Source organism: Ranitomeya imitator, chromosome 3, assembly GCF_032444005.1.
Source record: "Ranitomeya imitator isolate aRanImi1 chromosome 3, aRanImi1.pri, whole genome shotgun sequence".
NCBI classification, from domain to species: domain Eukaryota; kingdom Metazoa; phylum Chordata; class Amphibia; order Anura; family Dendrobatidae; genus Ranitomeya; species Ranitomeya imitator.
In genome coordinates this window covers 757480887-757494075 of record NC_091284.1, presented here as the reverse complement: position 1 = coordinate 757494075, position 13189 = coordinate 757480887, and positions in this window count along the sequence as shown.

Here is a 13189-nt window from a genome sequence, read left to right as displayed (position 1 = left end):
AGAATCTTTCATAATTTGTTCCTTCACATTACCCCCAAGATAAATTTTGTTAATGTCCAGCATCAGAGGTACTATCCCAAGCTATAAGCTCGAGGGGTACTGGTCTTCACATGACTGGTGCCATGTTACCAGCCATGGCTGTTGCGGCGTACCCGTCCCCCCTGTATACTAGAATTTATGAATAACAATTGTTAATAACGGTGGTGGGGATCTTTTGAAGATAGCCATGCGCTTGGCTTCAACATCTTCATCTGGTAACTTTGTGAAATCGGTGTAGAGAGCAGGGGTGGCAACGCTTTTAGTTTCATCATTAGTTGTCTTAGTGCAGAATTTCCTAATACATATAGAAATACACCAAAGAACAAATTTTAGTATTACATACATGACAAGGATAAAGGCAGCGATGTGTAACAAACTTTGCAAGATTCCAGCTATCCAGCCGCAAGTCCCTCAAACCAATTGGCTGGATTAAGAAAGGAGAAGGTGTCTGCCCACCAACTGTCCTTATTACAGTCATTGTCTTTATCATATTGATCTCTGAGTCTTTGAATGTCTTCTAACTTTAACTTTATTGTACTATTGGGTTCTATATAATGACAGCATGCGGGTCCAATAATCTGACACATACCACCCTGTACTGCTGTTAAGTAGTCCAGTACTACAGTGTGTTGATTAGTGACTATGATAAGTTAGTTTTGGACAGCAACAGTATTATTAAGTATATCCAATATATCCCAAATTTGATCATCTGGATAATCTGTGGCCCTAAGCAATTTATCCCACATTTGTGTAATCATAGGGTAAATGGAAATAGAACTGACAATTTTATTGGCTATACCCATCTGTACTACTAATCTTTCATGATATTGTACAAACTTATTACTCAAGGATATTGGAGAATTTAGGCTGTCCCATTCGGTTACCAATATTATTAAATAGAAATACGAAAAACTAAAACATTATGTCCCCTTATTTGCTACTAGTCTGTTTGACCAGCTTGCAGTGCGATACGTGGATCCACGTCGGCCTTCCTTCCAGCTTTACTGACATAGGAGTGATGAGGAGGACTTGGTAGGGACCGTCATACAAGGGTTCTAGTCCGTGTTTTCTGACATAGCTTTTCACGACCATAAAACCACCAGGCTTCAAATTGTGACAAGTGTCGGTTTCTGCTGAATCTGAAAGGGAAGAAGAAACTAAAACATGGGTGTTAGCAACATTTTTACTAAGCTGAATAACATATTGAACAGCACGGACAGTTTCTTCTGATAACTACTGAGACTGAAAATTTGCAACTGAGAACCTAGCACCAAACAATATCTCATATGGGGACAGGCCATATTTTGCAATAGGGGTAGTACGAATGTGTAAGAGCCCTGGCCATGGAGCCGTAGTCTCCTGCATCATTTTGGTCAATTGTCCCTTCAGTGTGCCGTTCAGCCTCTTAACTTTCCTACTAGATTGTGGATGGTACGGAGTATGGAGGGCTACAGTGGATCCAAGCATTGTCAGAACCTCCTGATACACATGAGAAGAAAAGTCCGGGCCTTGGTCACTTTCAACAACTTCTGGAACACCATATTCTGCATATAACTTCCATCACCAGTTTCTTTGCTGTGGTTTTTGCAGTCATGTTGGTAACGGGGAATGCTTCCGGCCAATTGGAGAACATGTCGACAACCACCAGACAATATTCATACCTTCCCGACTTAGGCAACGTGATGTGGTCCACCTGGAGCCTTTGGAAAGGATAGTCGGGCTTAGCAAAATACTTTGGGGGTACACGTTGACTGGGATTGTAGGTCTGAGAGATGTTACATGCACGGTTGAGTGCTGTCAGGACTGTAGAAATACCTGGAGTCCAGTAGAATTTTTGTACCAGGGCTGGGCCTGGTTTTTTTCCTCGATGTGTGGGCCCATGTGCCCACGTGGCAATAGCAGGGTACATCCGCTTAGGGAGACACACAAGTTGGTCCTTTTTCCAGTGACCATTGTCCATACGTGCTCCATCAGCTTTCCACTGCTTCATTTCTTCCTTTGGAGACATTCTCTGCATCGTCATTAAGCGGTCTCGCGGGGTCCGGCAGAAAACCTCAGTCTGTTGTGGATCATCAGGTTCCTGTAGAGTCAGTGTTTCTTGTAACTGTTTACGCTGAGAGCGTGTGGTCACCATAGCTGGTATGGGCGGTTCAACGGGTAGAAGAGCAGCAGCTTTTGCTTGCATATCCGCACAAGTGTTACCACCAGTCTGTGGACTGTTCCATAGTACCATGCTCCTTAACTTTGATAATGGCCACCTGAGTAGGTAATTTGATTGAGTCCATGAGGGCTTTAACAGCTTCAACATTCTCCACTGGAGTCCCGGCGGTAGTAACAAATCCTCGATTGGTCCATAGTGCTCCGAAATCATGAGCAATACCAAATGCATACTGTGAGTCCGTGTATATATTAGCCCGCCTGTCTTTGGCCAGAACACATGCAGTAGACAGAGCCTGAAATTCTGCTTCTTGTCCTGACAGGGTGGGAGGGAGTGCAGCTCCGGGCAATACAGTATCTTCCGTAGTAACAGCGTATCCAGTGTGGAATCTGCCAAAATCATCATATCTTGAATCGTCTTTCAGGGCTTTGTAGAGAGGCTGCATTATGCGGGATGCGTCCGGTATTCACTGACAACAATAAGTACATAGTCCAAGAAAACGCTGGAGTTCAGTCTCATCTTTTGGGAAAGGAAGGGAGCTGACGGCCATTTTTCTTTCTTCTGTGAGGTGTCTGGCACCCTGAAGGAGACAGTGACCCAAAAATATCACTTGACCAAGGCAGAACCGAAGTTTCGAGGCCGAAACCCGACAGTTCAGATCTGCCAGATACTTGAGGAGGCTAACAATGGCAACAATGGCTTCCTGCTCTGTTCGTGCACACAACAAAAGATTACCCACATACTGAAGCAGCGTGACATAAGGATATTCTAACTGCCAGGGTAAAAGACACTCGCCCATATTTTTTGCAAACTGATTGGGACTGTTTTGGGCCCCTTGTGGCATAACTGTCCACATCAATTGTCGTCCCTGATAAGTGAATGCAAACAGAAACTGGCAATCTGGGTGTAATGGAATGCTGAAGAAGGCATTGGCGAGGTCGATGACTGTGAACCAAGCAGCATCCTGAGGTATCTGGGACAAGAGTATGTGGATTAGGCACCACCGGAGTTTCTAGAACAGTAGCTGCATTAACTGCCCGTAGGTCTTGTACCAGCCGGTAGACAGGGGGTTAGCCGGGTGGGGTCTTTTTCTTAACGAGAAACAAAGGCGTGTGTTACATGGGGAAACACAGGGTACCAGGGCACCATTATCGAGTAACGTTTGTATTTGCCCCTTGAGGCACTGCTCCTGATCATATTTCAAAGGGTACTGATGGACTTTGGGAAAAGGGGCACCAGGTTTGAGAAACACTTTTACTGGTTTTACAGGCATTATTGGGGGTGGATCTGGGCCTATCAGGGCCATCATAACCGTGGGAAGGGCATGTAAGATATACATCTCATTATGTTCATCTGCATAGGGGTTATATAACATAAATACCATTTGACCATCATCTTGGAATTATATTCTGGAGCGGAATTTGTGATAATAAATCTGTCCCCAGTAAATGTACCGGACATGAGGGAGAGATTACGAACTGAGCAGTGACTTCAGGGAAAGGTCCCACAGGGATGGGTTTTGTAAGAGTATATTTATTGGGTCTGCCATCTACTCTAATTAAAACAAGCTCTTGATCTGAGAATTAACATAGCAAGGGAGATTTCCAGACACAGGGTTAAAATGGATATTGGAGTATGAGACTGGATTTGTGTAAGGGAGGGGGGCTGGAGCTGGAGCCCGGCCACTGATAAGGAACGAGCTGTGTCCTTGAAGCTGCAAGCTGCGGTGGGGGCTACAGAGCGCAGCTGCTGATCTAACCTCTAATTTCACTACTGATACAGAATGGGTTAAGTTCTTCTGGAAACTTTGTACTACTTTTTTTTTTTTTCAATGCATCGTCCAGAATGGAAGTCTCAGTATCGGGTCTCATTGAGATTATTGCCTCTTTCAATTCAGATTTAAGGCCGGACATCAAAGCTACTGCAAAAAGGTGTGAATGGGCTTTATTATACAGTGAAAACCCCAAATCTTTAAGTACTACCATAAGACGCCCATAGAACTTCTCGGCAGTCTCCCCCTTGTCCTGTGTGACATCTGTGAGGGAGGTAGCTTGGTCCGCTAATCTATCTTGTGCCCAAACCTTTAAAGCATTACAGAAATCAACATCACTCTCATAGGTTCCCCGTTCACATTATACATTATGCCACCCTCAATAATTGGAAAATACCCCTCTCCAGCCTTCACCTGGAGTAAGTGTAACAGATCTCTCCGGGGAGTGGAATAAATCTCTCAATTCGCTGCTATTTGTCTATAGACTGGTGCTGGCGGTGACTGATAATAAGTGCCGTCAGCGTTTAGCAAGGGAAAGGTGGGGGCTACAACTCCGGGTCTTCTTCCTTCACAATTGTAACAGACCTGTCTCCACTGAGAATTAGTAACTCTGCATACATCACAAATCCACCCGGCAGGATCATAGGGTGGGAGCGCACTAAGTTTTGGCAACCCAGGATATGTTGGAGCTTTGGGGTTAAGGGGCATAGGGCTTACAGTCGTGAGAAGAGGCTTAATTTCCTGGGGAGGGACCATATTACCTAGCAGGGAGACCCCCTGTTCCAGATCATCATTTTTAATTGTTTGTCTTTCTGACACATTATTCTCAATCACTTTCTCAGTTCCTTCTTGTACCACAAACATCCAGTCTTTTGTCATAGTAATAGACAACTTTCCTTTTTTTAACGTAAGAAAAACAAATCCAAATTCACTTTCTCTGTTTATCCTTAATTTGCTATATATCAACCACTCAACTTGAAACAGATGAATCTTTTACCAATCTTTCAAGTTTCCTCTAAAATAGGCACAATTCTTTCACTTTCAAATTCCAACTTGAACTTACGATATTTCTTTCTACTTCAATACATACAGTACTATTGCTTTAAATAAAGCACAGATCTCCCAGCATATACTACACAAGAATAGAAAATTCAGAGAGGACGCAGCATTGTGCCCCCTCCATAACAGAAACACAGAGATAAGAATTTACAGCATTCCTCAACACAAAAGAAGAAAGGCACAGCGCAGCTGTTTGACCTACCCCTCCCATCTTGGAAATCTACACAGAAACAGAATACAGTAGTTCTCAGACTTAATTAATTTCTACAAAACCTTCATCACACAATTCACATGCCAGAACACCTTAGAAAAACCAATGATTCAGAATATTTTCCTCATCTTTGGGCTAACAATATCAGATTCATCACACAAATTCAAAGTCTTCTCTTACTTCCATGGAAACATGATTCTCCTTTAGAGCTAAATATCCTTACTTTGTCGTGCATAGTACCAGAGCGGCCGTATATAGTCTATTCCACTAGGTTTACCTGTCCCCCACTGGGACAACCCAAAAACGCGGTACTCAGTGAAAGGAGGAGGGCGTCTTAGACATCCCTCCGAATACCTCTGGATATATATACTGTATACTTCTATATATTCCTGAGTTACGTATCCTACCCAATCTTTGATCACCTCACCGCGCCTGATTCTAACAATGATCAGGAATTCAGGATATTTTGACTATAAAGAGAATTACATCACTGGTCAATCCGGGGTGTCCGTCCCTTATGAGGTACGGTTCGAGCACTGGGCTCCCAACGGAACTACACCTCTATATGATTCCACCCAAAAATCACCCCACCATCGGGGACAAACCTCAGATCCTCTTTGCAGCAACAAACACAGGAAAACCACACCAAACGGTCAGTCTGGACAGTATAACTGCCAACTTACCGTGGTTGTTGTGGGGGATGATCAGTCCCAATTTTCCAGTGCCTGTGTCCGCTCCGAGGGTCCTTTGTCTTGTTGTCCTCCGGGGGGCAGAGGCGTTCCTGTTTGGGGCCCCACGTTTTCGGGCGCCAAGCTGTTGAGGGAGGATCTAAAGTGATCCTTCACGGTTGACTCAGTGATTTCCAAATTAATCTAAAGGGCGTTGCCGGCAACTGAAAATGACCAGACGGAGACTCGTGCCTCTGTGTGGGGGATCGAGCAGATCTCTGGGCCCTGTTTATTGTGTATGAGTTTTCATAGTCATAGAAATTATACTTCAACCAATCAGCATAAGAATACGCTCACAGTTCTTAACCTATAAGAATACAGGAAAAACTTAACCCATGAGAATACAGGAAAAATGGAAACTACAGATATGGTCATGTCTTTTTGGCATAGAAAAACATATTAACAGATGCCTCAGTCTTGTATAGCGATACCCCCACGAGTCTCTTATCTGGCTCACTCGAGTTAGAATACTCAAGGTCTTTATACCAATTATGAACCATAGACTAGCTGAATAACAAAATATTATCTTCGTGAGAAACAGGACAGAGTTATTTCATAGCAGCTGTAACCTTCTACCTAAGTAAATAACAGAATTTATCTTTAACCAACAACAAGATGGAGTCAAAGCACAAAATGGAGAATCTTTCATAATTTGTTCCTTCACACAACATGACATTGGTGGATGGTGCGAGACATGATGTCCCAGATGTGTTCAATCAGATTCAGGTCTGGGGAACGGGCAGGCCAGTCCATAGCTTCAATGCCTTCATCTTGCAGGAACTGCTGACACACTCCAGCCACATGAGGTCTGGCATTGTCCTACATCAGGAGAAACCCAGGTCCAACCACACCAGCATATGTACCAGATGTGCATGTAGATACAGGGGTGTTGAATTATTTGTCATGGGCTGCACACGATGAGGGTGAAGAAGCCTTTGCCCGCAGCCTGGCCAGGTACCTCCGTTCACTACCACGGGAGGTCGACTGCATGTGGGAGGATCTATTCAAATATTGATTGATGCCTGCACACCACCCAATAACCCATATCAGCTTTTTTAATTTATTGAACAGTGGCAGCTGTCCCCAAATAACCAGCTCATAATGGGCCCAATACCAGATGTGCAGGCATAATCAGTATCTGAGCCACCTCCTCCCCGTGTGCCTACACCACAGTCAAATCCCCCACAAACCCAACATTGGCCTACACAGGCACAAATGCCAGCCTACAATCCACCATCCCAATATGGCCACTTGATCAGACCCACTGTGGGAGGCTGGTCCCAACATGGGTATGGTCGATATGGCCATATTAGGGGTTTTGAAACATGTTGGCACACAAATACCCAGGTATATCCACAACAATATACATCATCCCACTTCTTTCATCACCAAAAGGATCCTGGACACATCACCCATCCTGGTGCTGAATATGTCCACACACAGGGTGAGGTCCAAGTTGCGCCTCAAACACGGCAACCAACTCAAGCTCCCCTCCCGCCATCCCCACCACCAACCTACCATAATTTATAAAGATGTTAGTCTAAGTTTGTTTGCTCAGGTAAAGTTATTTCTGTGTTGTATTTTTTTGAAAAAAAATAATTTAAAAGATTTTTTGCCTAAATTTATTTGGGCCCAAAAGCCATATGCAAGTAATATGGTTTATTGTTTGCCAAAGTTATTTTTGGACATTATAAAGAATGAAAATGAAATGAATAGTGTCTTGTTTTTAATTAGAATATTAATGAGCTTAGTATTTATACATTTTAATGTAATGGTGACAGAACACACACTTCAATAACAAACATGCTTTGATGAATCATAAAAAAATTACAACATAGATATAGCATTCTCTTGCCATGGAGTAGCTCCTTCAGGGGAAACAAAATAATTATGGGAGGTGGAGCCGCATATTCATGACTGTAATCGGCGGCCCCACGTGACCACATACAGGAGAAGCTGCGGCGAGGACAGGACACTGCGCGGGAGCCGGGTGAGTATTTTATTAACAGCGGGCGGGCGCACAGGGGGTGTGAGGGGGGGGGGACAGGGATCTTTATTTTAGACACGAGAAAAAAAAAAAAAAAAGGATTATTCATATCTTCTCTCCAGCGAACGCTGCTGGAAAGAAGATATGAATCGCGGCTTCAGCACCATGTGGGGGGGACAGCGCTTACTGTAGCGCTGTCTCCTGCACGGCACACGGACTGCACACGGACAATGTCCGTGTGCGGTACGTGTTTTACACGGACCCATTGACTTTAATGGGTCCGTGTAATCCGTGCGCTCCCACAAACACTGACATGTCTTCGTGTTTTGCACACGGACACACGGTCCGTGAAAACACGCTGACATGTGCAGAAACACATTGATTTCAATGTGTCTACGTGAGTCAGTGTCTCCGGTACGTGAGGAAACTGTCACCTCACGTACCGGAGCCACTGATGTGTGAAACCGGCCTTAAAGCATCTGCTGAGTTGGGGTGAAATGAAGTCTGTCAGACATGTTTACCAATAATCAGAAATCCACAAACCAAACCACGGCCAGAAACTGCCCAGATTGGAGTGTGACACCTGTTGTAGAGGCAATAAATAGGGTTGCTGATTATGTTTTAAATTATTTTCAGGCCTAAAAACAGTTAAATGTCAATTTTGTAAGGGTGCGAGGAAAAAACGCTATACGGATGTCATACGGATGACACACGGATATTTTTTTGAGAAAAAAAATCGCATCCTCGCATTGAATGCGGATGGCATACGGATCACTGTTCCAGAACATTTCTGTGTCTCTCGCCCGTAAAAAACAGATCATATTTTTATACGTTAGGTGTGACGTCGGCCTAAGAAAGACAAATCCTCACTTTCTTTCGTAAACATTCAGATTTCAGGGTCATTAACCATTTGGATTGACTGCTAGCCCTGTAGTTGTTCAAAAATCAATCATCAAAAATACAAATTGCCTAATAATTGTGCACAAAGTATATACAATATGAAATTGTGGATAACAATAGCATAGCTGCACAATAGAGTAACTTATAGGAAAGGGCAACTCACTTCTTAGAAGTAATACATTGGGCGGCAGTGTGGCTCAGTGGCTAGCATTGTTGCATCGCAGCACTGGGGCCAATGGTTCACTTCTGTCTCAAGATAACTTCATCGAATTTGTTTGTTTTTCTGATAGAGGAAAAGTATGGACATCTAATGTAGAGACTTTAGATTGTGACCCCCAACAGCGGATAGTGAGTGATGACTATTTCTGTACATAGTTGCTTAATATACAGGTGATATCAAGTCGAAAAGTAGAAGTTGGGAAACTAACAGATCGTTTATGTGTATTCCCAGCTTTATTCAGTCAGACACTCTGCTAAGTTTCTTTTTCATCCTCTACCCTTATTTGATACCTTCTAAATACTGTATGTCCAGGCCATTATCAAACTATGGATAAACAGGAAACAGGTGAGAAAGCCAGAGGGATTATTGCCGAGGAGATTGAGGCTAGGGCCTAGGGTCACACAACCATATTTTCTCTCATTCAAGAAAATCGGTGCAATCATGCTAATGACACTCTGATTATCGTTTGATCAGAGTGTGATCCGATTTTCTCAGATAAGGAGAAGATGGGTAAAACATTTCTCCATTCTTTCAGTCCGTAAGAATTGGACTGCGCTTGGATGTCATCAGAATGCAATCCGGATTTTTTTCCACTCACTTGCATGGACGAGTGCAATCTGATTATCTGATACAAATCTTGCATGCTGCAGTCTTTTCCTTGGACAGATTCTGCCGGAAAAAAAAAAAAATCAGACATGTACATGGTCACACAGAATAACATTGGTCCGAATATGATCCAATGTTTTGCCGGATTGTACTCAGACTGAAAATTCGTCTGCACAAACCCTAAAACTGTAAACCTGCTTAATGTGAATGTACTGGTACAAGATATTTAGAAATGTAAAGTATTTTTTATAAAGCAGAGTTGTACTTTATGCTGGAAACTAGATGACACAAAGATGTATTTCTTTATTTTCAGCCTCGTCGGTGCCTTTATTTTAGTATACTTTATATTATTGTCCTGCTGAAAAATGATCCGGCTTTCCAGCTTTATGGCATCAGTCATAGAGTTTGTGCTCAGGCATTGTCTGTAATGTAAACTGTAAATCTGAGGAAGGCTTCCAATCACAGCTGCTGAAAAGAATTTTCTTACTATTAAAATAGCACCTCCATATTTTATAGTATGCGCAAAAGCACCAGTGATTGAGTAGACCGAACCCTACAATGACCAAAGAATATAAGGAAGGACAATTAGGGGCTTATAAGAAAGATTATGTCTAGGAGGATCTATAATACACTATATAAAAGTATCAGCTAAATGCTTCTTTTTCATAATGTCAGCCATGCATCCTATGAGCACCAGCCATATGCCCACATTGATAGTGCCTGGTACTTATAAAAGGGAAAAATGCCAGGCGATTCATGCTGCCCAAAGATACTTTAAAGGTATGCTCGCAGACTATAGCCAGCCAGAGACAAGATTAGTCTTTGCCCGAACGGCTCTTCCCAGCCCTGCTGCAAATGATTGACAGGTCTCTCGCTATGTACATACAAGGAAGAGACCTGTGTCACACTGGGTGAGGGAGCAGCTAGATGCACAACCACGGAAAGTGGGCGGGGAAGCCCAAACACTAGGAAAGGGGGGAGTGGAGGCCCCTAGGTAGATCTGACAACACCCTGACTCCCCTAATGTCCCTAAATAGATTCAGCACCTATAGCCGAACAGGAGACTAATCCATGACTGCCCCTAGCGATACGGCCCTGGATAAGAGGACAGAGTTAGGGGTAGTCAGTCCCCACTACAACTAAAGACATAACGGGTAAAAAACCAAGAGTATACACTTTGCTTGAGAGGACACAAGAGAGATCACGCCAACAATCCTCCAAGAGAACTCCAAGAAGAAACTAGTCGACTACTAGCACTTCCAACCTGGACAGAGGAAAAAAGAGCTATCACCAGCACCTTACTGAAGAGACTAAAGGTATTTAAACATCCAGCAAGGGTGTGTCAATCAGCAGCAGAAGGTGGAGTCACCGATAGGTCCTAGAGGGAGAAGGATATCACTCCACAACAGAGGTGCAAAGATCAAGAAGGTGCTTGCAGAGCCAAGCACAATGACCTTCTACAGCCGGATCCAGAATGACTGTCTGTCACATCTGACACACCCGTGATGACCTGTCAATCAACTGCAGCGATGCTGGTAGAAGCTGACCAGGGGCGGCACCAGGCTAGTCTGATTTATGACTATGATCTGGGCTGAATCATCAAAGTATTTTGTCTGAAATGTCGGAGCGTTTCAGAGAATATTATACCTGGCTGAAATCGTGCAGCCAGGCTGCGACTCATGCTGCCTGTGGTTTGGGCAGCAGACTCTCCTGAGCCTAGCCAGACAGTGCACCACTCTCTGGAATAACCTGCTTGGGTTAAGCCTTCAGGGACAAAATAGTTTTCATACCGTAGAGGTAGGACATGCAGATACTATGGGGCCCTTGGCTTGAAGGGGTACAGCCCCGATTTGACCTATAATTGTTGCTGAAGCTTAGTTAGGACCTGTGCTAGACTCTGTTCTCCAGAAGAATTGCAATGTTATGCAAATTAGTGCGTGGAATAGGTCTTATGCTGAGTTAAAACAAGTAAATGCAAAAATAGTAAATTTTTCATCATGAATAAAACAGACAATTTTTTATGTAATCTATATGTCATCCGGGCAGCACGGTGGCGCAGTGGTTAGCATTGCAGCCTTGCAGCGCTGGAGTCCTGGGTTCTAATCCCACCCAGGACAACATCTGCAAAGAGTTTGTATGTTCTCTCCGTGTTTGCGTGGGTTTCCTCCCACATTCCAAAGAGATACTGATAGGGAATTTAGATTGTGAGCCCCAATGGGGACAGCGATGATAACGTGTGCAAACTGTAAAGCGCTGCGGAATATGTTAGCGCTATATAAAAAATAAAGATTATTATTATCCATATGTCTGTTTTTACATGCATATGTCTTCCAGCTTTTTTCATCTTTTTTTTACATAAACAATTTAATAATTATAAAAGAAAAAGTACAGTTTTGTATGTTAGTAACTGCAATGGCCTAAGTGTCAACAAAAAATAGTCTGGAGGGAAACATGCAAATACTTTTTGTTGAGTGGCAAAACTGAACACCATAATAGAAACCTATTTTATCTTTTTTCTCTTCTATCCATGCCTTTGGGCATCAGGTTAATAGCTAAGGGATGATGTAAAGTGTATGGTCAGCTATAGCAAATTTTTATACTGTCCTATCTGCAGCATAAAGTAGTGCCAGAGATCCTAATTCTAGTTCTGAATTACTTTCTTTCATGCAGTTTTTTCATGAAATCCTTGATTATCACTTGCATCATTGAAATCCTCCACTATGTGCATTCACTTCTAAGTCCTCAATATTCAATATCCAGCAGGTAGGTGGGGTATACAGCTTATGAATTGTGAAGACTCAGAATTATGCACAAGATGAAGAGGACTCCAGCTCTGCAAGTAATAACCAGGGATTTTTAAAACAATAGGATTTCAGAGTTGCAGCAGATAAGTTTAGAATAATTGTATAACAACTAACGACTAGAGATGGGCGAATCTGAACAGTAAAGTTCGGGGTCTGTACTGGACACCCATCACAGCCGCGTCAAGTGGGGTCTCCTCTATTCTAACCAGTGCAAAAGACGTGGGGTCTCCTGTTTTCTAACCAGCATAGGTAAAGCTGACTTTATCTTGGCTGGTTATCAAAAATAGAGGGGTCCCCACACCATTTTGTTTTTATTATTTAAATAAATAGTGGGAAAAAATGCTTGGGATCTCCCCCATTTTTGATAACCAGCCAAGCTAAACCAGACAGCTGGGGGCTGGTATTCTCATGCTGGGAAGAGGCCATGGATATTAGCCCTCTCCAACCTAAAAATAGCAACCTGCAGCTGCCCCAAAAAAGGCGCATCCATTAGATGTGCCAATTCTGATGCTTTGCCTGGCTCTTCCCACTTGCCCTAGTGCATTGGCAAGTGGGAACCGCAGTGTTCTCAATGGCGGTAACGTGTAAGGTTACCGCTGATCAGAGCTGGTGTTTCCCTCGCTGTTACACAGATGACAGTGTAGGAACCACTGGATGTTTGTGCTTCATTCATTTGAATGAGGTTCAGGTTCAAGTTCGGGTACCA